The sequence below is a fragment of the Sturnus vulgaris genome, chromosome 8 (genome assembly GCF_052056855.1).
Source record: "Sturnus vulgaris isolate bStuVul1 chromosome 8, bStuVul1.hap1, whole genome shotgun sequence".
Taxonomy (NCBI): Eukaryota; Metazoa; Chordata; class Aves; order Passeriformes; family Sturnidae; genus Sturnus; species Sturnus vulgaris.
In genome coordinates this window covers 3,496,528-3,520,258 of record NC_142250.1, presented here as the reverse complement: position 1 = coordinate 3,520,258, position 23,731 = coordinate 3,496,528, and the positions used below count along the sequence as shown (strand labels likewise).

The 23,731-nt window shown below is 47.1% G+C and overlaps 1 long non-coding RNA gene across 1 annotated transcript; it reads right to left on the bottom strand.

Annotated features, from left to right (window-relative positions):
- Positions 1-14,658: 14,658 nt before the first annotated feature.
- LOC148222948 (uncharacterized) lies at positions 14,659-21,771 on the bottom strand. Its single transcript, XR_015805002.1, has 2 exons — positions 15,909-21,771; positions 14,659-15,728 (listed from the first exon to the last, which is right to left on the bottom strand). It is a non-coding gene; the product is annotated as an uncharacterized LOC148222948 (long non-coding RNA).
- Positions 21,772-23,731: the final 1,960 nt, after the last annotated feature.

Sequence of the window (23,731 nt, the reverse complement as noted above, 5' to 3'; positions counted from 1 at the left end):
CCCTCCACTGGCAAAACACTGCGGGGCACTGTGGGAAATAGAAAAGGTATAGAACTCTCAGAAAGCTGTGTGAAAGCAAATTTCAAGATGTAGAAATTCAAGAATGCTGGAGATGCAAGGACAAGAAACAATAGGGCTGTGAGCTGTGTAGAGACAGGCCTCGGGAAAATATGTTAAGCAAGAGAGTAGAAATATGTAAGCTTCATAATGAAGGTTATCTGTGGGACACATATTGAGAAAGTAAGAAAATTACAGCCTGAAAAATATTCCAGGCTGGAGCTTTTCAGCTCTGTTCCCAGCCGATAAGCTGCTCCAGCTCGAGGCTAGGCAGAATTTCTCCCAGGGTGATAATTTGGTCAAAATAAAAAAGAATTAATAACAAGGTAGAACACCTGTTGTTGTGCGTGACCAGGCCCTGGGAATGGGATGTCTTCTCTCTGAACCAATCACCTCTTCTCTACTCTTGGAGTTGCGAGTCATGCCATAAAACCAAGTGTGTTTCTGAATAAACTTGTCTCTTTCTTCCTTTTATAAAAGGTGACCATGTAGCTGTGCATCTTATTTCCGCCGCAATTAAAGGGTTAAGTCCCCTTTCCACGGCTACACTTATCCCTCGTTTTAAGGTATTAGAGGCAAGCATGATTCAAAGCAAAATGTACGTGCAGGTTTACTTACTGGCCTGAGCGAACGCTTGTTTTAATAATTTTAATATTATGCCATTGGCTAGAAAGTTGTTAAAAAGTTGTTTGTCAAAAGAGAACTTCGTCTGCTGTGCCAGCAGCTGCTTGGTTCTGTAAAATGAGGCTGATGACTGTGATGGAATAAAGCTTCGAGACAGCTGCTCCAGCATTCCTGTCCTGTTGTTTGTGTACATAGATATATGTAAATATAAGCTAAGAGAAAAAATATCCCAGAAGAACCCAACAGTGATGGTGTCTCTTGTCCTGCCCTGTTTCGTTTTATGAAACAACTGTTGGAATCCCCAGATACTTCAAAGGGACATCTGTCGAATAATCCTTTGGGATTAGAAATGGATACTATTTTCGTCTCCTACTGGCTGCTGGACGCCCCAGGATGGAGCCGAGGAAGAAGCCTTGTGGAGAATCAAGGTGAGCTCCGGGGAAAAGAAATCACGGGACAAGATTTGTCTCTTGAGAAATGGGACGTTTATCACCGGCTAAAGACAATTATTACTACTGAATCTCATATTAATATTCAGGATGATGAATTGAACATGGGTCAATATGAACTGTTCGAGTGCAGACCTTAACTCTGTCTTCACATTCTCTTTTTGGGATGTTGTCCACTGGAAGCTTTATAATCCGTTCACTTTGAAAAGGGATCAGAGCGTGATTAAAATTATTGCTGCTTGTCGAATGATGATGAACATTTTTCAACAGCCGACCCCACCTGTGCTTTCCCCGGGGCCCCAAAACAAATCCCCAAAACCCTCTGCATCCCAGAATCATCGCCTAATTCACATTGAGCATCCTGCTCCTTTTCTCCCTCAGCACAGCGTCTCTCTTCTTGCCTTACTTCCTCAGAATGTTTCAGCCTATATTCCTGCTTTGTTTGTAGTTCGAAACTGGGCAGAAATACTAATTTGTAGTAGTGGTTTGGGGTTTGGTTTACTACTTCGAAATTTTCTTGTTGTGAGATGGGATTAGGAGGAAGGCACAAACAGGCTCAGCTTTAAATGGTACAAAGAAAAACTTTATTACTAGAAACTATGAGAAAAAAATCTCAGAATAAAATTTTAGACCACTTTTCTTCTTCTTACACACTGCTTTTTTCACAATGAAAACGTACAAAACAACTCAGTTAGATTACTAACTTTAAAATAGTTTCTGTACTAATTGATTTGAAAGATGAGGATATTTTTTAGTAGATGGAGGGTTTTTTGCAAGAAACAGTTTTCTTCTGGCCTTTATGTCACAGTGATCAGCTGCTCGTTAGAATGGAAATCTGATCACTATGCAAAAACCTTTTTTTCAGATTAACGGTTTTTTCTATAATTATTATTGAGGACTTATAAGGCACACTTTAAGCATTATAACAGTTTAAACAAAAGCTTACTCTGTGTTTGAGAATATTTTTTTCTTCGTCATGGATGCTGTTCCATCCGTGTTTCGCGAGCATAGGAGCCCCGGTTTCCCCTCCGGAGCCCCCCCGCTCCGCAGCCGCAGCGCCGCTCCCCGCGGCATCCATCGGTGTCGCGGGCGCTGGCGGCTCTCTCCGCGCTCAGCAGCTTCCAAGCGGACCCGGCCGGCCCGCGCCGCCAGCCGAGCCCTGGAATGCCGGCGGCCGCCCCTTGCCCCGCTCCAGGCAGCTTGCCGCGGGACAGAACGGCGTTTTTGGAGGTTTGGGCGCCTTTCCCGCAGCCACGCGCGGCCGAGCCGGCTTTTCCATCCCCAGACGGCGGATTGCACGGCGGGATGGAGACCGAAAAATCTTTGAACAGCTCTTAAGCAAGTGCAGGGCGGCCGCGCGGACCGAGGCGATCCGGAGCAGACACGGGCGCAGCAGCGTGACATCGCCATCCCGGGCCGCACCGGGCCAGGGGGGAGCGCCGCTGCTCCGCTCTCCCTCTGCGCCGCCTCGTCCCGCCCGCCCGGCCCGTGTCCTGCTCCGTGTCCTGCTCCGTGTCCTGCTCCGTGTCCTGCTCCGTGCCCGTGGGCGAGGGACCATCCCAGCCCGCGGTCCCGCCGTGACCGGAGCGGGTCGGACGCCCTCAGCCCGCTCCGCCTCTCTCCCAGCGGCTCCATCACCCCCCGCCAGCCATGCACGAGTCCAGTGCTGCAAAGAGCAGGGGCAAAGGCGGCGGGGGACGTCAAGAACTGCTTTAACCACATAGCTGGGGGCAAACGGAGCAAAAAGACATAAACATGATATCAGACTCAACCCCACTTTCACAGTTCTTGTATATAAAGCTAAAGGGATTTGTCTTCTGCATTGTGGTCAAAAAGATCTATTTTATGTTGAAATTCTTAAAACATCGAAGGTACAAAATATTTTATATCTGATTTGAACAGATACAACTTCTATTTAACAATTCGTTATAACTCAAATATCAGTGGACATTTTTTCAAATATCAACGTTAAGTTTTGATTTTTCTATAGTTAATTATTTTTAAAAACCCCAAACACAACAGCTTCTAAATCTTTGCAGTGCCCTCTTTATGATTTAATAAGTTTTGTATTTCTATAAAGAAGAAACTTGTAAATTTATGCCTCACAAATTTATGACCAGTACTTCAGCTTGATTCAAACCATATTGTAATAAATTTCTAATTAATATTTCTCAAATTATCAATGAAATGTTTCATGAACACAAATCATGACCACTGCTAGGACCATCATTTAAACTGTAACATTTAATTCAAGCCAAAATTTCCTTTATAAATATATTGGAAAGAACAATATTTCTCTATAGACTCCATTTTTAAGACTCAAATTTAGTTTCCATATTTAATTTCAAAATCATTGCATGAGGAGTATGAATTCTGTTTTACCAGAACGATTTTGTGATTTATATTTTATTGTTTAACCTGAATTCTTTCAACATTGCAAGTAAATTTTAGAAAACCTCCAGACATGCCCCTGAATCACATGTATGAAGAAAAGCAGTTAAGCTGTAAATTTAACATTCCTTGCTTTTCCTTTTTTATTAATTCCTTCTCCTGTTTCAGCAGGTTTCCTATGACCTGAACCTGTGCTGTCTCATAATTTTAAGTATTCTTCAGAGTTCCAAGAAAATTATCTGGGCTTCGTGGAAAGCCTCTTCTAAATTGCTAGTCTTATGGTTTTCCCAGTTAATATTACAGAAGTACTCCAGCAGCCTGCCATGTTTGAAGCATCTCTATCCTGAGGAAAACTTCGGACAGAAAAACCTACTGAAGGGATTTGGTTGCTTTCTCAGCCTGAAACGTTTCATTACAGCTTTTGTTTAAGAGTTTTGTTTTTAAAAATATGTCAGGGAGTTCTCTTCCAATTCGAATTTAGGCAGTGGCCAGGCCTTAATTCTACCCGGAAGGGAAATGGTCAATAAACCCAGGTGTTTTCTGCATCCAAATAATATTCCAGCCGTTTTGATTTGGCAATTTTTCCCTGCCAATGTGACAGCTGAAGCTGTTTTTAGGGCGAATTCGATGCTCATTATCCGGAGATGATCATCTAATTCCTCATTGAATCAAGGCTTGTCAGCTGCTTGCAGACTCTGGGGTGACAACACAGTGGCTCAAGGATTGAGAATTATCTAATTTTATAAATGCATGTCTATCATTTAAAAGATTGTTGATACTTGTATTTAAATTATCCCTGAAAGTAAGTTTCTAATTTTACTACATATATCACTGCAGGTCCATTTCCTCTAATCATTTGTGGCGAAGAGTTTGTTTTTATTCCCACAGGTGGATTCCAGCAAAGAACGTGAAGTTCTGTGGAACGTAATGAAAACACTGATTATTCTATAAGTAAAGAGCAGACATACAGAAGTGATTTGCACAGAGTTTCCAACTTGTACCTGACATCTTGTGTTTTACCTGCAGAAAATTGTGAACTTTGGATTTTAAGTGTGGAAATCAGTAGTATCGTAGAATTTTTTTGTTAGGTAATAGCTTAAGAGAAGTATGAAGTTCAATTGCATGTTATGCTTTTGGTTTTGCTTTGTTTGTTTTAGTAATACAGATTTATCAATTGGGCAACTTAAAGGAAATGTTTAAGTAACTTTAGCTAATGTATTAAGTTGAAATACCATATGTATGTCTAACACAATCCCAGAAAATTCTTTTCACTTGTTTAATTATTGTGCCAATTTAATTACACAGGGAAAAGTCAAGTTTTAGTTAAAAATGTTTCTCCTTATCATGCTATATAGAAAAGTGAGACCTTTTGGTGTAATCCTACTTCTTTAGTGCATTTAATAACATCACTTTTCAATGACCACGGGGAAGGTTTTTAATTTGTGGAAGTAGAGTTTGGTCTGCTATCCTCGTAGTTATATTGTTAATGCAAATCTGTGTGTGCTTTGCCACGATGGCCACTTGTTACTGAACGAAGCAGGTGAGGCTCTGCTTGGAGAACCAGGTGAAAGGAGCAGGGCTGGCCAAGGCCCTCCTGAAATAATCAAGGGTAAGAGGTGGGCGGCAGCCCGCGGTCCTTCCGTGGTCCTCCAGGGGAGGAAGGAGAAGCGGTGGAATGTCTGAGGGGGTTGTTTCAAACCAGAGAGACAGAGCTGTTTGATCCTTTCGTCTCCTGGACTGTGTCGCTGCGGTGGACAGTGGGACAGAGATTTCCTCTGCTTTTAGTTAGTTTCTGACTAACTGAAGCAGAGAAGTTCCCCGGACAGTTCTTTCCCATTTTTATTCCTGGAATTATTTGCACCTGCTCTGGACTGGGAAGCCTGGGGAAGCACCGGGAGCTTGGACCTGTGGCCGCTGGGACCTGGCCTGGGCAGCGGCATTTTCCAGCGCTGGAGGGACTGAGAACAGACTGAGCCGAGCTGCCACCCACGGGAGAGAGACTTTCTGGATTTGTCATCTCTTCAGAGCGCAGAGAGGTTTTCCTGTTCCATATTGCTCAATTTTTTGTGTTGGTCAGTGCTTTGCCTGCTGAATCATCAGGTTTTTTCCACTTCTCCCCGAGAAAATGTATTCCCGAACCGGGTGGGACAGGGGTCACTTGGGTTTGCTTCCTGGGGGGGCCTTTGGAGGTTTTCTCCCAGATTTGCCCTAAACCGGGACATTAATATATCAGTAGTAACTCTCTTAAGAAATTGAGGCAATATTTTCTTAGACATTTATGCATAGATGACATTTAAGCAAAAACAAATAAAAAAGCAAGTACTAAAAAGCTGAACTAGTTGGTTCCATCTTCTCTCTACAATAAAATAACTGCATCCTGTAGTTTAAAGGAGCAGATTTTAACAGAAGTGAGCACCATGCAAACTTCACATTCCTTATCTCTATATCAAAAGAATTGCATCTTATATTTCAAACCAACATATTTTAACAGAACTTCAAGCTAATTCCACTGGAACTTAATGTTAAATGGATATAAAAAAAGGTACACCTAAGTGAACATCTGGTTAACAATACTGAATTGATCTTAATAGCACTTAACAGAACCTAAAAGAATTGAACGTAAATTGAATAACACTTAAATTTATCTTTGGTTAGTTTAATACTTAATCTTGACAGAAATTAACAGTACTTAGCCGTTACAAAACCTTTATTCATTGTGACTCTCTCTTTACAAAAAGGTACCGAAAAATTGTCATACAGCAGTTAAACACGCAAGTAAACAACTGTATTGAGACAGAAGCAACATAAATTTACCGTAGGAAATCAACTGCTGCAGCTTTTTGTAGAATACTTATATTATAGATTTGAATTTGGCCTAATAAAAGTAATGGGATGTAAATATTGAAGGCTAAACCAATAAGAAGAGTTTTAGACAAGTAACTTGGTTAGGTTAGTGGGTGTGCAAGACTGATCCTTGCGCATCCTTGCACAGATTCCTGTTTGTTGTAACAAACAGTTACAAAGTTAAGGGTTCTGTTTCTTCTAAAGAGTGAGTTAATGTTTACTGTATTTGTGGTCCTTCCATATACCCTTATCCCTGAACTTAGGAAGGAATAATAATTGCTCTTGAATTAGTAACGGGTTTGCCAAAAAAGGGAAAGTTATGTGGAGTAAAAGGCAAGTAACTGCTAAAACAAACAGTGTGACTGAGGCGAGGCGTCCCTCGGGCCACTGATCTGTATCGAGGCGCAGCTTTGACAGCTAAGGCTGCTTCCCCCAGCGCCTGAAAGCGCTTGGGACACTTCAGCAAGGGCCCTTTGTGAGGGCCACTGGGCTTGAGAGAGGACAGGAACTCAGCCCCTGTGTCTAGGAGACTGACAAGTGTATCCTTGGTCCTTTGAATGTCAGGGTACATTGGCGTGTGGGGCGTTGTTCTCATATCGGCTGTCCCCAGCATACTTGGGGTGTTATGCACACGTTGCCCCGGTGGTCCGAAAACTCCTGTGGGAAGCAAATGAACAGATGAATGAAGGAACGTGACTGGGCCGGAGGTTGCCCAGCGCTCCCTGGTGCGGCGGGTTGGAGATGGGCGACGCTCCGGCCAAGGCTGCTGGTGGCGGCTGGGCTGGGGCTGCCTGCGGTCCGCTCTGGTCTGCAAGCCCCACAAATTTCACATGTAAATCTTCTGACCCCTTTTTCCACTGAGCCTCAGAAATGGTGTACTGAGCTGGGGTTAATACTAAGTTCTCCAGTCCCTTTAAATCATGAAGGCTCATAAGATGAGTTGACAACGAAGACCGTAAAAGAATACCCAAGCAGGGAGATCCCAGCCCGTGTTCTGTCGCCGTGCAGCGCAGTTCCTTCATTTCCGAATAAGCGAGGGATTCCCACTGCGGGTTGTTTCCCCTGGCACCGTGTAGCCTGACTGGAGAGACTATTTTTGCTGCGATACGAAAATCCCGCTCCTTCAGAGCCTTTTTCTTTAATCGCACCCAGTTTTCATGGGGGTCAGGAGGGAATAGGTCAGGCTCAGCTCCTGGATCTGTTGGTGCCGGGTGGAAGGGGACCCCGTCGTCCTCGCTGCTGGAGCCGCAGTCAGATGGGATAGATGGGCTGCTGAGGACCGTGAGACAGAATGCCTTCCCTCCTTTGTCTGGGCACAGCGGGGGTGATGGCTGCGGCCGCTCTCCAGGATCAGCAGCGCCAGGTTCAGCGGGCAGCGAGAGTCAGAGCGGGGCAGGGGCCGGCGGCATCCGCAGAGGATACAGCCTGGGACTGCTATGGCTTTTTCAGTGTTCCAAAAATCACCCTCCAGGCCGGGGGCACACGCGTTGCCTGCTCGTGTCCCGTAGTAGCCGTATCAGAGCTTAACGCCGAACTTGTCCCGATAGCGAAGGGTAAAAATAGAAGAATGGCTGGTATCGGGAAACAGGCGTGAAACCGATGGTAAAAGCGACATCAGGTCATGCTTTAGGATGGGTGAGCCATGCTTGCCCAGAAGAGCAGGCATGGTTTTATTCTTGTCCCTGTCCTCGGACATGTCCTGCCCCATAGTTCAGTTCTCCCTGCTCAGCGGTCACATCACACCAGGACAGGTGACTGTGGGCCCAGACCCGGTTCTGTCACCGTCAGGATCATTTCCGAGGGCTCGCCCATTGCCTCCAGCTGGGTCGTTCCTTCTCCTGACACGGGAGCATCAATTATCGACAATTGAGAGAGACGGGGACACTCAGAATGAGAATCTAAATGTAATGTGAAGTACATCTATTTCCATACCATTTTGGGAAGGCTAGTAATTTTTTACTTCATTCATTAGGTTAAACATCACACAGACAAATTTCTACATTTTGCAACATCTCTACTTGGTCCAATCTTCTTGCTCTGTTTGTTCTTGCCAAGGCAGCTGGGTTATCAAACTGCTCATGCTGATTAAATCCACAGTACTCTCTGTCTCAGCTTTCACAAAGGGCAATGAGCCTTTCCCCCTTTATTATATTGATGGCACTCAAAAGTCTCCAAAATCCCTGCACACAGAGATTTCCTGGGGCTGTGTGGGTCGAGAGGCCCCAGGTGTGTCCGATGAGCACCTGAGGGCCCCAATGAACTTTAATAACCCCAATGAGCCTCACCTGTGCTCTCCACCCACGGGCTGGGAGCCTCTTGAAGCTCAGCCTTGAGTTTGGGTGCACTTTTTAGGCTGTGTTCTATTTCTGCTGATTCTAGATGGACCTGAAGCTTTTCTGTGCTCTTGCTGTCCTAGGGAGTGTCGATGGAGATTTTTGTGAGGAGCCTGTCTCAAATCCTTCTAGAGAGACCCTCTTGGTGAGTGCTGTTCTGCCAGTACTGGGTCACCCCTGCTCATCGCTCTGTGCCACTGGGGATTTTCCAAGGAGCTGTTCCTATTCCCAAAACATCTCCTTGTTTCTCCTGCTTCCCTTGGCAGGAGATGGGTGGGATGTGTTCTCTGACTCTTCACTGTGCAATAGTTTTTGTTTGGGAGGTATTTTGAGCACTTGAGGTTTGCCCTTAGAACTCATCACATAAATCTTGTGAGATGACGGGAGCAATGTTGTGCAAATATCCTGGTTTTCCTACACGACGCCTTAGGCGATCTTTTCTGGAGATGTAAAGCAGCCACGCACTTGGCCTGTGAGCAAGGAAAGCACATGACTGATGCTTGTGCTAACAGGTTAAAAAACAGATAATTTTCAGAAAAACAAAATGCCGCTTCTGCTCAGTTAATTTTGGGGCTCGAAATATTTGGATCTATAGAAACATATATTTATAGGTCTGGCTTTAGACCAGGCATATCAATGTGTGTGTATGTGTATATATATATTTATTTTTATATGTATGTGTTTTTTAAGCCAGCTCACCTAAGCTGGGTCTGTAAGGCAGAAATGCCACCTTCCCCACTTGTTTGTTTACAGGCGGTTGCTGAGGAATTTCCAATGCAAGCACATATGTATGGAATTTGTGGAGGAAAGCAGTCCACACCAGTGTTGAGGCTGTTGTGAGATGCATAAAAAGAGCTGCTCCCCACCGGCCTCCAGGAGAGGCTTGTGAGGCCCCCCCACTTGCCAGGGGCCTTGTGTTTTATTGTCTGGAGGTTGCCAGGTTGGCTACACTTTCCAGGACAGCCTCCTTTTTGTCCTCGTTGTTCTTTATTTTCCCCCGCTTCCCTCTACCTGAAACAAGCTGTGAAAAAGCCCCTGGCTTGCCTGGCTCCTTATGAGCTGTTGGTTGCTCGAGAGTTGGGGGGGGGGGAATGTCTGAGCAAGGCCAAGTGGAAGGAGCTGGGTTTTCATCTCAATCTGAGGCATCTCAAAGCCTGAGCAGCTGAAAAAAAGACTTTGCTGTGCTAATATACAATTATATTTTTGTGCCATTTTTGGAAAATAAGACAGGGATTAACCTGCGGGAGGTTGTGTGGCCAATTCCCTGAGCCTGGCTTTGCCATGAGGAACGGATGCCTGACCTCTTCACAGAGAGCTGCTGCTGATAGAGATTTCTCCGTTTCAATAGTGAATTTATTGCAGTATTTTGCTGCTATAAAGAAGTCTCCGCTTTTTGCAAATTCCACCTATTGCCTTTAAACCGAGATAAATTAGAATTTAGTCCCAGCCTTTTCGCTGGTGCCGCCTTTGGGCCGTGGCGGCTGCTGCTGCCTTTGCTTCTTTTAGAATTTGAAGAGGTCTCAGTTGCCTCCCTATTTCCTTCCTCTCTCATCTTCCAGGTCCTCCCTGCACTGGGAAGGTGCAGTGCTCCCAGTGCTCTCCCCATCGCTGCCAGTGCTTGCCAGGAAGAGGGATAGTGCGAGGGAACTGGGAGGAAACTCCCCAGCACTGGGCAAGGTGCAGCAGCCCCTGGTGTGAGCAGTGAGGAGGGAGAAGTGCCCCCAGTCACCCCACAGTGCGCCTACCACCCCCTAAAAAAGAAAAGAAAGGGGGGTTACAAGAAGAAAAGGGATACAAGATGAAGAAGAAAATCGTGTTTTCGGTGTTTGAACTGGGTAGGACCGCCCTTAACCTACAACTTCAAGGGTCTCGATTGAAGGAAAACACACCCGTTGTATGATTTTTGGTGTCTCATTGGACGGGAAACAACGTTTTTCCATTAATTTAATGATTCAATAGAAGGAGAATGTCTTGATTGTACTGTTCTATGGGACTGAACTGAGAGAAAGCGCTCCATTTTACTCATCTTAAAGATCAAATGCCGAACGAATCTCAGGTCGCTGGAAGCCCGCCAGCTTGCGCTGTTCTTTCCCCCTATCATTCGCCTGGTAAAATGCTACTACCGCAGAAATCCTTCAGTCACTTACTTGCGGTGACACGTAATGCGCTTGCTCCTAAAGCATTGCTCGGCCTCGCCTACTTACTCGCCCGCCGAATGTTCCAATGGGCAAAAAGCCGCCCAGGCCCCACCCCGGCCCCGGCCGCGCCACGTGGGTCTGGACGGGAGCGGAGCGGCGGTTTCGAGCGGCGATCCCCGGAGGTCGGAGCGACTCCAGCACAGGTACGAGCCGCGCTCGGCTGTGCCCCAGCCCGGGGCTCGCTGCGGCCGGAGGGGCCGCGCTGAAGGGAACGGGGCGGTTCTGGCGAGTTCCTTGGGCCGGCTTCCCCCGTGTGTCCCGTACTCTGAGACGGCGGAGGGAGCGGCTGCCCGCGGTCTCGTCCTTGCCGCCGATCCCTGGGGACGAGCCGGTGCCGCAGCAGCGATGGCTCATGCCGGTGTCTCTCGGTAGCTCGGAGGTGGCTGCTCCGTGCCCGGCAGAGTTTCCGGCCGTGGCGCCCCGGGCTCGGCGCCGCTGCTCAGGCGGGAGGTGTCCCTGCCCGGCTCAGGGCTGGCACAGGATGAACTTGAACGAGCCTCAGAGCCCAAAGCACTGCAGGCGCCGAGTGGAGGCAGAAAGCGCCGCATCCTGCTGGAGCGGCTGGATGTACCTGGAGCGCTCAGCAGGCTGCGCTTGTCTCCGCAGGTCCGGGCAGCGGGGACAGCTCGGGACTGAGCTGGCAGCGCCTCCCTGAGCCTGGGTGTGCCGCAGGGCTGGGACGTGCTGTGACCTGTCATCATGTCCCATTCAATGGGCCATCCCCTTGGGTGTACAGTTGTTCCCGAGGCCGATCTCCGAAAGGCTGTTTTAGCACTCCTGATGTGTCGGGAGCACAGGGCTGATTGTTCCAAGCAGAGAGATTCCGGCTGTGAGCTGGAGCAGAGTGAATTCTGCTCCATTCATGGACCTGTGAAGGAGCTCCTGCATCTCCAGGAGGACCAGCAGCCTGGCTGACACACTTGCCTGTGGTGCAAGAAGCCACTTGTCATAAGCAGGGGGATGCCCCTTGTGAGCGTGCAGTGAGTGAAGATGTGAACAATGGAATCTGCAGCAGGGATGGCAGTGGGAGGGAGCCCCTGGTTCACCAGGGCACATCAGCACCCGGTCATGTACACAGAAACATCCTCAGAACATTGCCAGGTGAGTGCAGGGACACACCTGTGGCGTCTAGGGAGGGGACAGTGTCATGTGTCAAGGCCAGGGCTGGCAGGTGTGTGGCTGTTTCCCGATGTGTGGAAGAGGCCTCGTGCTCCGCTCGGCGCCAGCAGTGGCTGGAAGCGGCAGCCGCAGCTGCCCCCAAGCGTGTGCAGCTCTCCTGCTGCAGCCTGTCCCCAGCGCGGTGTCCCTGGCTGTCCCCACCGCTGTGTCCCTGCCCGTGTCCAGGCTCTTGGCTCTCTGGCTGCCAGCAGAGGGAGGGAGGGAGGGAGGAGCAAACAGGCTGAGAGGTCCCTCCTGTGCTCGCCGGGCATTGGGGGAGCAGCTTGGAGGGCGGGCTGTGGTTGTGGCAGCCAGCAGCTCTTTCCTGCTGCAGGCGAGTGGTTCAGCTGCCATCCCGTGCTCACCTCGGCGCTGATTGTGCTCCTGGTGCTGGTGCTGGCGTTGTCGGTGGCCTTGGCTGTGCAGTCAGGTAAGGGAGGGGCAGCAGCCTGGGCCCAGCCCCTCGGGGCAGAGCGGGGTCCCTGCTCCCTGCACAGGGCAACCCTCACACCTTCTCCTCTTCCCCCTGCAGCACCACAGCTTCCAGTTCCACCTGCGACTCCGCAGGTTCTGGTTCTGGGCTGTCCCTCCGACTGGGTTGGATACAATGGAGTGTGCTACTACTTGTCAAAGGATTCCAGAAGCTGGGAGCAGAGTCAAGAGCGGTGCTCCGAGCTCGGGTCCTCGCTGGCCATTCTCAAGGATGAGGAAATGGTGAGTGCGGGGCTGCGGGCGCTGTGGGATGTCTGAGGGGAGCCTGGGGGTGCTCGTGGTCCGGGCTGGGTGCTGGTGGGGCTGGGGCTGCAGCCCTGTGCCGGGGCCTTGCAGGGAAGGAGCCCCGGGGCCGTGTCCCCACGAGGGGCCGGGGCAGCTCCCACTGCTCTCTCCTTGGCAGGATTTGTTCTTCCGCCTCCGCGGGAACGGCGATTACTGGCTCGGCCATGCAGACGGGACGAGCAGCTGCAGTGGGAGGACGGCAGCAGCTTCAGCTCGTCGTGAGTGCCGGGGAGCCGGGCAGGGCATGGGGGGACAGGGGCACAACGTGTTCCCCTGGCATCCAGCGCTGTCTCTGCTCCTCCCTGCAGGTTTCCTGTCCTTGGTCATTCCGAGTGTTTGTGCCTGGCTGACAATGAATTCAGGAGTGTGATGTGCTCCAATCCGCAGCCGTATCTGTGCAGCAAGGCCCGAGCTCCCCTGTAACAGGGGGTGGAGAAAGGACCTTCTCCCCGCTGGGCAGGCCCAGCTTCCCCTCTTAGCCCGGCACAGGGCTGTCCTTTCTCAGCTGCACCCTGTGCCTTGCACTTGCTCTCAGGGTCACCTCAGTGCCTGTTCATCGCCACTGCCAGTACTGGGCTGGCTGTTCCACGGAAAACTCTCTGCAATCCATCCTGCCAGCCATGCTAGTGGGATTGGGGGATTGCCCTCATTGCACAACACGATCGAACTGGAAATCTAAATTGCCGTGGGCTCCTGGAAATCATCTCCAATTGGCCTGAAGGTGAGACTTTTGGACTGTCTTTGGAAAAGGAAGAAGAAGAGCTGACACGTGCTGAGGAGGAATCCCACTCTTGGCATCAGGCACCTGACTGTGAAGAACGGCCTCTCTGTCTGTCTGTTTGTCTCTCTGTCGCAAAGGATCTGATTGCTCTGCTCTGCGTGGAAAGCCAGGCTAGTGCAGGACAAGGATTTGTTTCCGTGAGGGAGAAGCAGTGACATGATGTGACTGTAACCCACATCCCTCTGTGTCAGTGTGTGGGGAAGAGGGAAGGAGGGACCGGGCAATATAATGAAGTCCAGGAAGGAGAGAATAATATGGGGAAGGTGCATTTTTAGCTCTGAGTAGCTTGATAATAAATTCAATGAATTTTCCCCCTTTGTGGCTGTTTATGCTCCTGATGGATGAGATACCTCATTTTTTTTTTCGCATTTATTCCTTCTTTTTTGGCTGCCGTTTTCCCCTACTTGTTTTCACCACCTTTTTTTATCTGCCTTTTTTTCCCCAGGCCTTTTTTGCCCCTTAATGTAAATCCCTCACATGATGGAATGAGTGGGGGTTTCTATCAATTTAAACCCTGAAAACTAAGGCACAACAGAGATTCACTCTCAATTTCAACTTCAAGATGATGAACATGGAGGTTATGCTCTCATTTCAAACTGATAAAATTGCATTATATAAGGTGTTCCTTGCTCTATTTAATCAAGAAAATGGGATTTCCCAATCAATTGATATCACTGTACAAATGCCCCAGGCAGGTTTCTTTCCATTGATACCCTTAATATTGCAGATGAATGAGGATTGTTCCAGTTTAAACACAAACAATAAGGGAAAATTAACCAGTTAACTTCAGAATATACTTGGATAAAAATCTCTTGAAAAGGACCTACACCACAATTGTATTCCCTAATTAATTCCCTCAGGCTTCCTTTGCTACACATACTCTCAAAAATTAAAAGCAGAGGAGCCTCGCGTGTTACTTCAAATCAATTGTCTTGCTTTGAAAGACAGGAGTCTGCTAAGAAAGGCAGGAGCCTCTCTTGAAATGGAAAATGTAAGCCCCCCCTTCCAAATTATAATGTTGAAATGAAGGGGCTCTCAGGCAAAGATAGGAGAACAGGAATAAGAGTTCTTTATTAAGAAAAATTAAAATAAAAATACAATATTACAAAAACCAGAATTACAGTGTTACAAACCCCAAACACTGACAGAGTCAGAATACAACCTGACATCCCATCAGTCAGTCAGGGTGTTGGTAGCAGTCCCATTAAATGGTGGCTGCATCCTCCTGCTGTGACAGATGTGGTTCAGTTGAAGCAATGCTCCTGTTGAAGGGTGCAGTTTTCCTCTGAAGGTCCAGTGATGATGTAGAAGGGTCTGGTTTTCCTCTGGAATCCAGTGGGAAAAGGCTGCTCTGATGTTCCAAATCTCAGATTTTATGTGGGTAGGAAATGCTTGGCTCCCCCCGCCCCGGGTGGAGCATCTCCCAATAAGATGATGGAATTTTATCAGTCATGCAGTGGGACTCAATGGCCATTAACAGAAGATATCTTCCTGGAGGAAGGATGGGTTGTGGAAAACATAAAGAACACTGACCCACCTGGTATTTAACAGATGGGGATAGAATACACACTTTTGGTCACATCCTGTATTGCAACCCAAGACATTATCCACCCCTTATTCTATTACCATCTGCATCATACCCAAATCAATACCCTCTTTAGACTCTACTGTGAATCCTTATACTCAGTTCTCACTTAAGATTAGGTTTCCCTGTGGTACACAACGGGTTTCTCCATCTTTCTGCAATATCCACCAGGTGTAACCAGGTCCTTGTGCAAAGACAATCCTTCAGATGGGTTTGTCTTGGTCTCAGGTGGGACTAATCCAAACAGTCTTTCTTAAAATTCTTTTCATGTGTACCAGAGGGACTTTATCTCCATCTGCTGTGTGCAAGGGTTCAGACTGGGCAGGACCAGCTCAACTGATGGACCCTCGGGTCTTGACCATCCAGGTGGCCTTTGCTAAGTTCATTTCCTAATTCTTGAAGGTCCCTCCACCAAGTGCCTTCAGGGTACTCTTCAGTAGTCTGTTGCACCATTGCACCTTCCTGGGAGCTGCTGCATGATCAGGGATATGATCCATCCATTCAATGCCATGTTCTCTGGCTCAGGTGTTTCTAAGGAGATGTTGAATGTATTCAGACTGTAGGAGAGGCTGATGTAAAATTGAATAGTAAAACGAAATACAGAAAGTGGCCAGGGAGGACCCCAATAGGTCCAGTTTTGGGGCTCCTCTGGTGCATGTAGCAAAATCCCTGTCCACTCCTCCCATGTATCCACCAGGCTGGATTTTTTACCTGTAACGGGACAGTCTCTTGCCATCAGCAGAATTCCCACCAGGCACGTGGCTAGAGGGTCACTGAGGTCACCCATGGCCAGGCAGAGATTGTCCTGTTGAAGAGTTTTTTCCAGGGTCACCCACAATTTTGTTTGGGCTGAGGGACGAGCCATCCAAATGCCGTTGGTAGGACCGGGAGCATCCAGAGTTGAGCAGTGTTGGCTGGAGACAGCAGCATCATTCGCTTCATTGGTTCATGGAGGAAGGTACTGTAGATGGGTTACTCGGTGGAGATTAAAGAATACTTCAAATCCAGAGGTAGGAAGAAATAATCTGCAACTGTAACTTAAAGGGTACAAGGACAGTGCAAGAAACATTGTTATTAGGGAGGAGGGTAACAAGGAGGGAGTGTTACTGTGGGAAAAAGGGTGAGGGGAAAGGCAGGTTCGGGCAGTGTCCTGGGTTGAAAAGACACGTGTGTGCTAGGGAAGAGCAGGACCTTCCCTAAAATAGATCTAATGGATGACTCCTTCTGAATTAGTATAATTTTGGTATTAAGGGCTCTCAGGCAAAGATATGGGGATAGGAATAACAGCTCTTTATATATATATAAATATATACACATATATAGGTATATATACTAGTATATATATAAAACCAGGCAAACCAAACGACATCTATGAAATTAACAACAAACAGGACAGGAACCCAGTAACAGTTTTTTGGTTGTGGACACTTTCCCCTGTGGTGCAGTTACCATCACAGCTGGCAGTCAGTGCCAGCCGGCTCCCGGTGGGCAGGGGCAGATGCGGCGATCCCACGTGGCTGCAGGAGTGCTGGGGGTGATGGCAGCTGTGTCCTGGATGGGAAGGGTGGAGGAGAGGCTCTGCTCACGGATCCTTGGGGACAGTGTCGGTCCTGGTGCTCCATCAGGATGCTTGGAGATGACAGGTTGAAGCAGGAGAGAATCCTAGCAGGGGTGCAGGGTCCAACACCAAAAGTGGCAGCCCCCATGTTGGGATGGGGGGCGAGGTTTTCCAGCTGCATTCCTCCTCCCAGAGCCAAAACCGAGGGAATGCCAGCAACTGCCCCCCCACCCTCCTTTACCTTCTTCCAATCTCGGGGTGTTCCCCCACCGTGCAAGAGAAACTCCAAAAAAAGAAACAGAGAGTCTCCCCATCCCCCTGCCCCATCAGTGCTTCTTAGCATGTCCATGAGAAAAATTCCACAGACAGAGAGGAAAGGAAAAACCAACCCCCAACACATGTTTTCCCATTTTGGTAATATTTTGGACAGCTTCCACTGGGTGGTACCTAATGCCAATAAGGAGGATTTTAAAGGTTGTTGCAATTTAACCAGATCACTGCCAATCACTGTCAATTTGTTCATTAGTACTTCTGAATCCATTCTGTTTAAAACCCCCAGTCCTGCTCCCAATAACACAGTGAGGTCTCTCTTCTCTCTGGGCATATAAGGCATACACTTCTGCAGCCAGGTGGTCCAGTCCATGAAAGAGATCCTTAAAAATGGAGCACACTGGGGTTGAATGGTAGAGGCATTCACCTGCATTGTCATCTCTACCCATTTTAGTGACCATTCTGGATTAACGAGCAACTTCTGAATTCCTGTCTTCTTAAGAGCATATGGCCCAATCTTGGTAATTATGGCAACTACGGGCTCTGAAGTGGTTTGAATTGGAGTGACCTTGGTCTCTGCTAGTGTTGGCCCTCGTGGAGTTATCTTAACCTCATCTTTTCAGGGATCTGTACAAATTTGGGTTCCATTAGAGTCAATCTTAAAATCCTTAATTGAACAACCTTCTATTTTAAGCCTAAACTCAGGGCAATTAATTAAATATTTGTCACAGCACTCAGGACCAATTTGAATAGCTTTCACAGGCTCCTGGTGAAATTCATGGAATCCATCCTAGATAAACACATATTCACATCCCTAAACATTTCTTCCTTCCCATACTGTTGCATTTCTAAATTTCCACATCTGACTCAGAGACTTACAGGAGTAGAAGTCAAAAGCTTTCCCTTGGCTCATTATATACACCAGTCTCATTATACACATGTGGTGTTGCATTAACTCCAATAGCATCTGTGGCTATAGCAATGGTCACAAAAGCCACAACTCTCCAGGCTATACTGACTTGATTATACTTTACAATTACAAGCATTTCTCTTCTTCAGAGGGTTTTTAAACTATGCTTATCATTTCACCCACACTCTATTTATTTACCCAAGAAAGTTTTAATTTCAATTCGTTGTCACCCGATATAACTTTCCAAAGTCCTTCAGGAGCTTTCTTCACTCAGGAGTGATGGATCCACACATTTTGTTCCTTGATTTTGATTGCAGTATAGGTGGTGAGGAGCCCTTGGAATGGTCCTTCCCACTGCAGTTCCAGAGTCTTTGCTGCAAAAGACTTAACATAAACATAATCCCAGAGTGTACATCATGTACTGGTCCATCCAATTCTCTGCTTCGAGGCCCCAGTCACTGGTTTCTCAGATTTTCTAAGTTGCTTGTTTAAGGCCACCATATATTTATGTTGGGCTTCTCCCCCTACTTGAGTGGGTGTTGTCCCTTCTTGAATTCCATATGGCCTTCCATACAATTGTTCAAAGGCACTTAGTTTTTCTTGTGTTCTTGGCTTCGTCTGAATTCACAGTAATGTTAATGGAAGAGCCAAGATAACTTTGCCTCTTGTCCTGGTCTTATCATTTGCTGCTTAATCAAATGATTCATTTTCTCCACTTGGCCTCCTGACTGTGGATGATATTGACTATGAAGTTCCTAGTTCTATGCCTAAATCGTGGCTAATTTGCTGCACAAGTTTTGAAATAAAATGTGGCCCACTTTCTGAAGACAATGTGGCTGGGACTCCAAAATGTGGTATTATTTCTTATAACAATGCTTTGGGTACCTCTCACCCTCTGGCAATTCTGGTAGGGAAAGTTTTTGGCCACCCTGGAAAGGGATCTGTTAACACCAATAGATATCAATACCTCCCCTTTCCTGGGTAGTTCTGAAAAATCAATTTGCCATTGCTGCCAGAGTCCATATCCTTTCCCAATTTGCCCAAGCTTTGGTTTAGGGATATTTTTGGGATTAGTTTAGAGGCAAAGGCTACCTTGGTGAGTCACTTGAATTATTGTGCCTCGCAAAGTTCTAGCTATGATTCTATCTTTCAAATAATTGTACAAAGCATCTATTCCCCAATGCATTCTCTCATGTTCCTCTTTCATTAAGGACCATAGCATGTAAGAGGGGATCACAAGCCTTCCTCTCCTTTCATTTGTAATAGCCCACCCCTCCTGGTTGTAACTTCTGTTTTCTTTCTTAATGAGCTTCTTGTCCCTTTCATTGTACCTTGGCTTACCTTCAATAGAAATTTGCTCATCTGCAACTAAAGCTGCCTCAACTGTTTCATTAATTACCTCACCTTTAGCTGCTTCTTTTGCCTTTCTGCCCACCAGCTCATTTCTCTCTTCCAATTCAGAGCTCACTGTTTGCTGTGCCTTGATGTGCATGATGGCTACCTTTTCAGGTGGCTGGACTACCTACAATAATTTTATTTTCTCTCGCGCATGTTAAATGCTTTACCCTTGTGAGTTCAACAGTGCTCTTTCTTTGCAGATGGCTCCATGCGCATGAACCACCCCAAATGCATTCCTTGAGTCTGTATAAATATTAATTTTCTTTCCTTTTCCCAGTTCCAAAGCCGGGGTTAAGGCAATTATTTCAGTCTTCTGTGCCGAGGTGTTGGTTGGCAATGGTCCAGACTCTGTCACCTCTCTGCTCGTGGTAACTGCAGACCCAGCATGTCTTTTTCCACTGATCACATGGCTGCTTCCATCAGTGAAACAGGTCTCAGTGTCTTCGAGAGGGGTGTTCTTGTGCTAGTATTCCCAAAGCAATTCCCAGATTATCATGAGAAAACAACAATAATTGTTTAGTCACATCTGGGAGTCCCAGGGCTGGAGCTGACATGAGGGCCTTCTTTAGCTGGTCAAAGGCTCGTGTGGCTTCTTTCGTCCATTGGATGTCTCTGTTTCCTGCTGTAATCAAGGCATATAGGGGTTTGACTAACAGCCCATAATTGTAAATCCACAGTCTGCACCACCCCATGGTGCCCAAGCAAGTTCTCGGTTCCTTTACTGTCTGGGGTTTTGGGGTCTGGCATATTGCTCCCTTGCCATTCCATCCCAAGGTTCTTTGTCCAGCAATGACCTCGTAGCCCAAGTAGATAACTGCTTGCCTCACCATCGGGGCTTGCTTCTGGGATACTCCACACCCCTGTAAACCCAAAAAGTTTAGGAGGCTTACCGTCCACTCCACACGTCTCTTGAGTTTTGGTAGCTATTTTATTGCAACAACTGTCCTTCTCCTGATGGAGCTTCCCAAGATTCCAGATCTTTTGCAAGTTGTTCTCCAAATCCTGAAATCTTAAATCCTTGGGGAAGAACTGACCAGGTGAGCTGAGTTTTGCATCCAGTTTTGGGGTTTTCCCATTCAAATGCAAAAATTTTCTGGCTAGCCTCATGGAGACAAAGGCAAAAGAAAGCATCTTTTAAATCTAAAACAATAAACCGTATTAGTTCAGGTGTTAAACAGGTTAACAAAGTGTAGGGGTTGGCAACCACTCGGTATAAATCCTCAGTTATCTCATTGACAGCTCTTAAATCTTGCACTATTCAGTAGGATCCATCAGGCTTTCTAACAGGTAGAACAGGAGTATTGAACTCAGACTGACATTCTTTTATTAGTCCTATCTGCAAAAAATTTTCCATTACTGAGCTAATCCTTTCCCTATCTTCCTTTTTGAAGGGGTACTATGTAACTCCAACTGGCTGTTTTCTTTCTTTAAGCTTAACTTGCACTGGGGCTGCATTCTTTGCTCTTCTTGGTATATTAGAAACCCACATCCCAGGAAATACCTGATCCATTCTTTTCCTGTCTATTTCATCTTCACTTTCAACTTTAGTCTCATTGGTTATTAACACCAGGTCTAACACTTCTCTACATATTGTTGGTCCTCAACCTGCAAAATGATCTCCCCATTTTTAAATATTATTTTTGCCTCTAATCGTTCCAATAAATCTTTACCCAAAAGTGTTGATGAAGCATTTAGCATATATAAAAACTTGTGAATTCCCCATTGTTTCCCAAATTCTATTTCAGTGGCCTATAAAAATAAGTTCTTTCAGATTGGCCAGTTGTCCCTTTTACCATGACATAATTACCTGTTATTAGCATTAAAGCTTTATTTAACACCAAATATATTGCCTTTGTATCTATTAAAAATTCTATTTCTTTTTATTTTTGTTCCTTAGTTTCATTATAACCAGAGGGTCTTCAAGGGTAAGACCTTCCGGCCTACCTCAGTCTTCCTTAACATAAGCAACCACTGCCTCACCTTTTCAATCTTCTTTTCTTTGATTATTGTCTTTTCGTCATTTTGGGCACTGGTCCTTCCAGTGTTCATTTTTGTTGCAGAATGCACATTGGTCTTTCCCTAGCCAGGGTGGTTTCTGCCTTGTTGGCCCTTGTCCACACCTCCCTTTTTCTTCTTCTTCGTCCCTTACTCCTGTTACCAATTTTCTCATCCTTTCTTTGCACCCTTCTTTCCGGTTGCTAAAAACTCTCCATGCCTCTTCTAGCCAAGTCTCTACATCTTGCTCTGTCAGACCCCGTATCTTCTGAACTTGGTGTTTAATGTCTCCTGTAGATTGTCAGAAATAAATCTACTAGTTGTTGTATCCCTGCCTCAGACTCAGGATTTAAAGGTGTATGGCAATGCATTGCATCTCACCAATGTTTTAAAAATTCAGAAGGTGTTTCACAGGGACCTATATGCTTGATTGCATATAGGGTTGATCACTGAATTCACAAACTCCCACGAGTCCAGCCCAAACCACTGAGGGAAGGTAACTCCCTCTATCCGTCTGGCTAGGTTGGATTCTCAGACAGAAGCTACTCTTATTATCTAACAAACACAACCTCCGTATCTAGAATCACAACTAAGCCCTTATTAAACGCTTTTACCCTTCCCTGCTAAAACGATCCTGTCCTTTGTCTGTACTCATTTCCTTGCAAAACGCCCACGTCTCAGCTCCCAAATCCCCCCCCTCCCCGCAAAAAAACCTACACACTTTTGACAGAAGATGGCAGAGTTACTTTAAAAGTACACGACAGCTCCGATACAAAAACTCTCCGTCTCTCACTGACATGCAAACGAACATCTCTTCCACAAAAACTAAAATCACAGCCGTATTATTGCCGCGGGAAACTCTCACAAACACACTGTACTAAAGCATTCACCCTTACTACTCCAGATCAACTAAAGTACGCACACACCGCAGTCACGGCGGGGAGGGGGCTTTTTTTCCCTCACAGCCACTCTCACAGTCAGGACACATTCACAACAGCATAATAACCACAGACAAGGGTTTGCCCTTAAAACTGCTAGCCCCAAATTGCTAGCAAACTGAGCTCTTTACGGCCCAACAAACGGCAAAATCCCCCTCTGCCGGCAGCCAAAGCCCGAGCCCGGCCCGGCACAACAGCTCCACCGCTCTCTCTGCCGCACACCAAATACAACTGACCGCTCTCAAGCACACTGCATAGGCACAGCTTGTGCTGGGACGTCTCCCACGGCTTCCCAATGGCCTTTCTGACCATGCGTACGCCTTACAGGCCACTGATTAAAACGGTTTCAGTTTTTAAAAATACCGCTTTCTCCGGAGTTTTAGCAGTCAGGAATCCTTGTCTGCTGCTGGATGAACAGCCCGAGCGGCAGAGCCCTCTCTTCCAAGGAATATCCCAGGGGCACCCCGATAGGGTCACCAACCCGAGCTGGTCTCACTGCCGAGTAGAACCTTGACCTGCCGTGGTCGCCAAATTGAATGGTTAAAACCGATATGTTCACGGACAAAGATTCTCTAACTAGTTAAAGTTACAAAGGGGTGGGTCTATTAAGACGCCGGCGGGCTGCACGAGAGTAATCTCCTAGAGACGTGGCAGCCCCGTACAAACTTTCTTGTCCTCTATTTATTTCCCAAAGTCTTACATTCCATACATATGCATTACCCCAGCACCTCCCACCTCCGCTCTGTACTAAAATGAGGCCAATAGTCCATCACGCTTACACAATTCTTCTCTTGAATTGGGTTGGTGGTCTCGAAAGATGAAGTAAGGAAAGTCTTCATCAGGTCTCCGTGACACTCTGGCACCATCCAGTATCCCCTGCAACGTGACTGATTGGTATAAATTCCAGGTCTGAGCCATTATTCTACTGGTTTCAAACTGTTCTTATAAGAGTTCACTTATTCCACCTCCCTCTAGAAACAAAACCGAAAGAAGTTCTCAGTGACAATACCTCCATTATCTTGAGCTTAAGCATGCAATAATCACCAACCTATCGTTTGTTTATCTAATTTACACCCTTATCAATATGAATTACTTCTAACCCTTAGCTACAATCTGAACTCTTTAAAATCATGATTCAGTGCCCGCTGCCCGGACGCTGCAGCAGCACCTGCGGAGACAAGCGCAGGCTCCGGGAGCTCTCCGGGAGGCGGGCAGGGACACCTCCCGCCTGGGCAGCGGCGCCGAGCCCGGGGCGCCACGGCCGGAAACTCTGCCGGACACGGAGCAGCCACCTCCGAGCTACCGAGAGACACCGGCATGAGCCATCGCTGCTGCGGCACCGGCTCGTCCCCAGGGATCCGCGGCAAGGACGAGACCGCGGGCAGCCGCTCCCTCGGCCGTCTCAGGGCACGGGGCACACGGGGGAAGCCGGCCCAAGGAACTCGCCAGAACCGCCCCGTTCCCC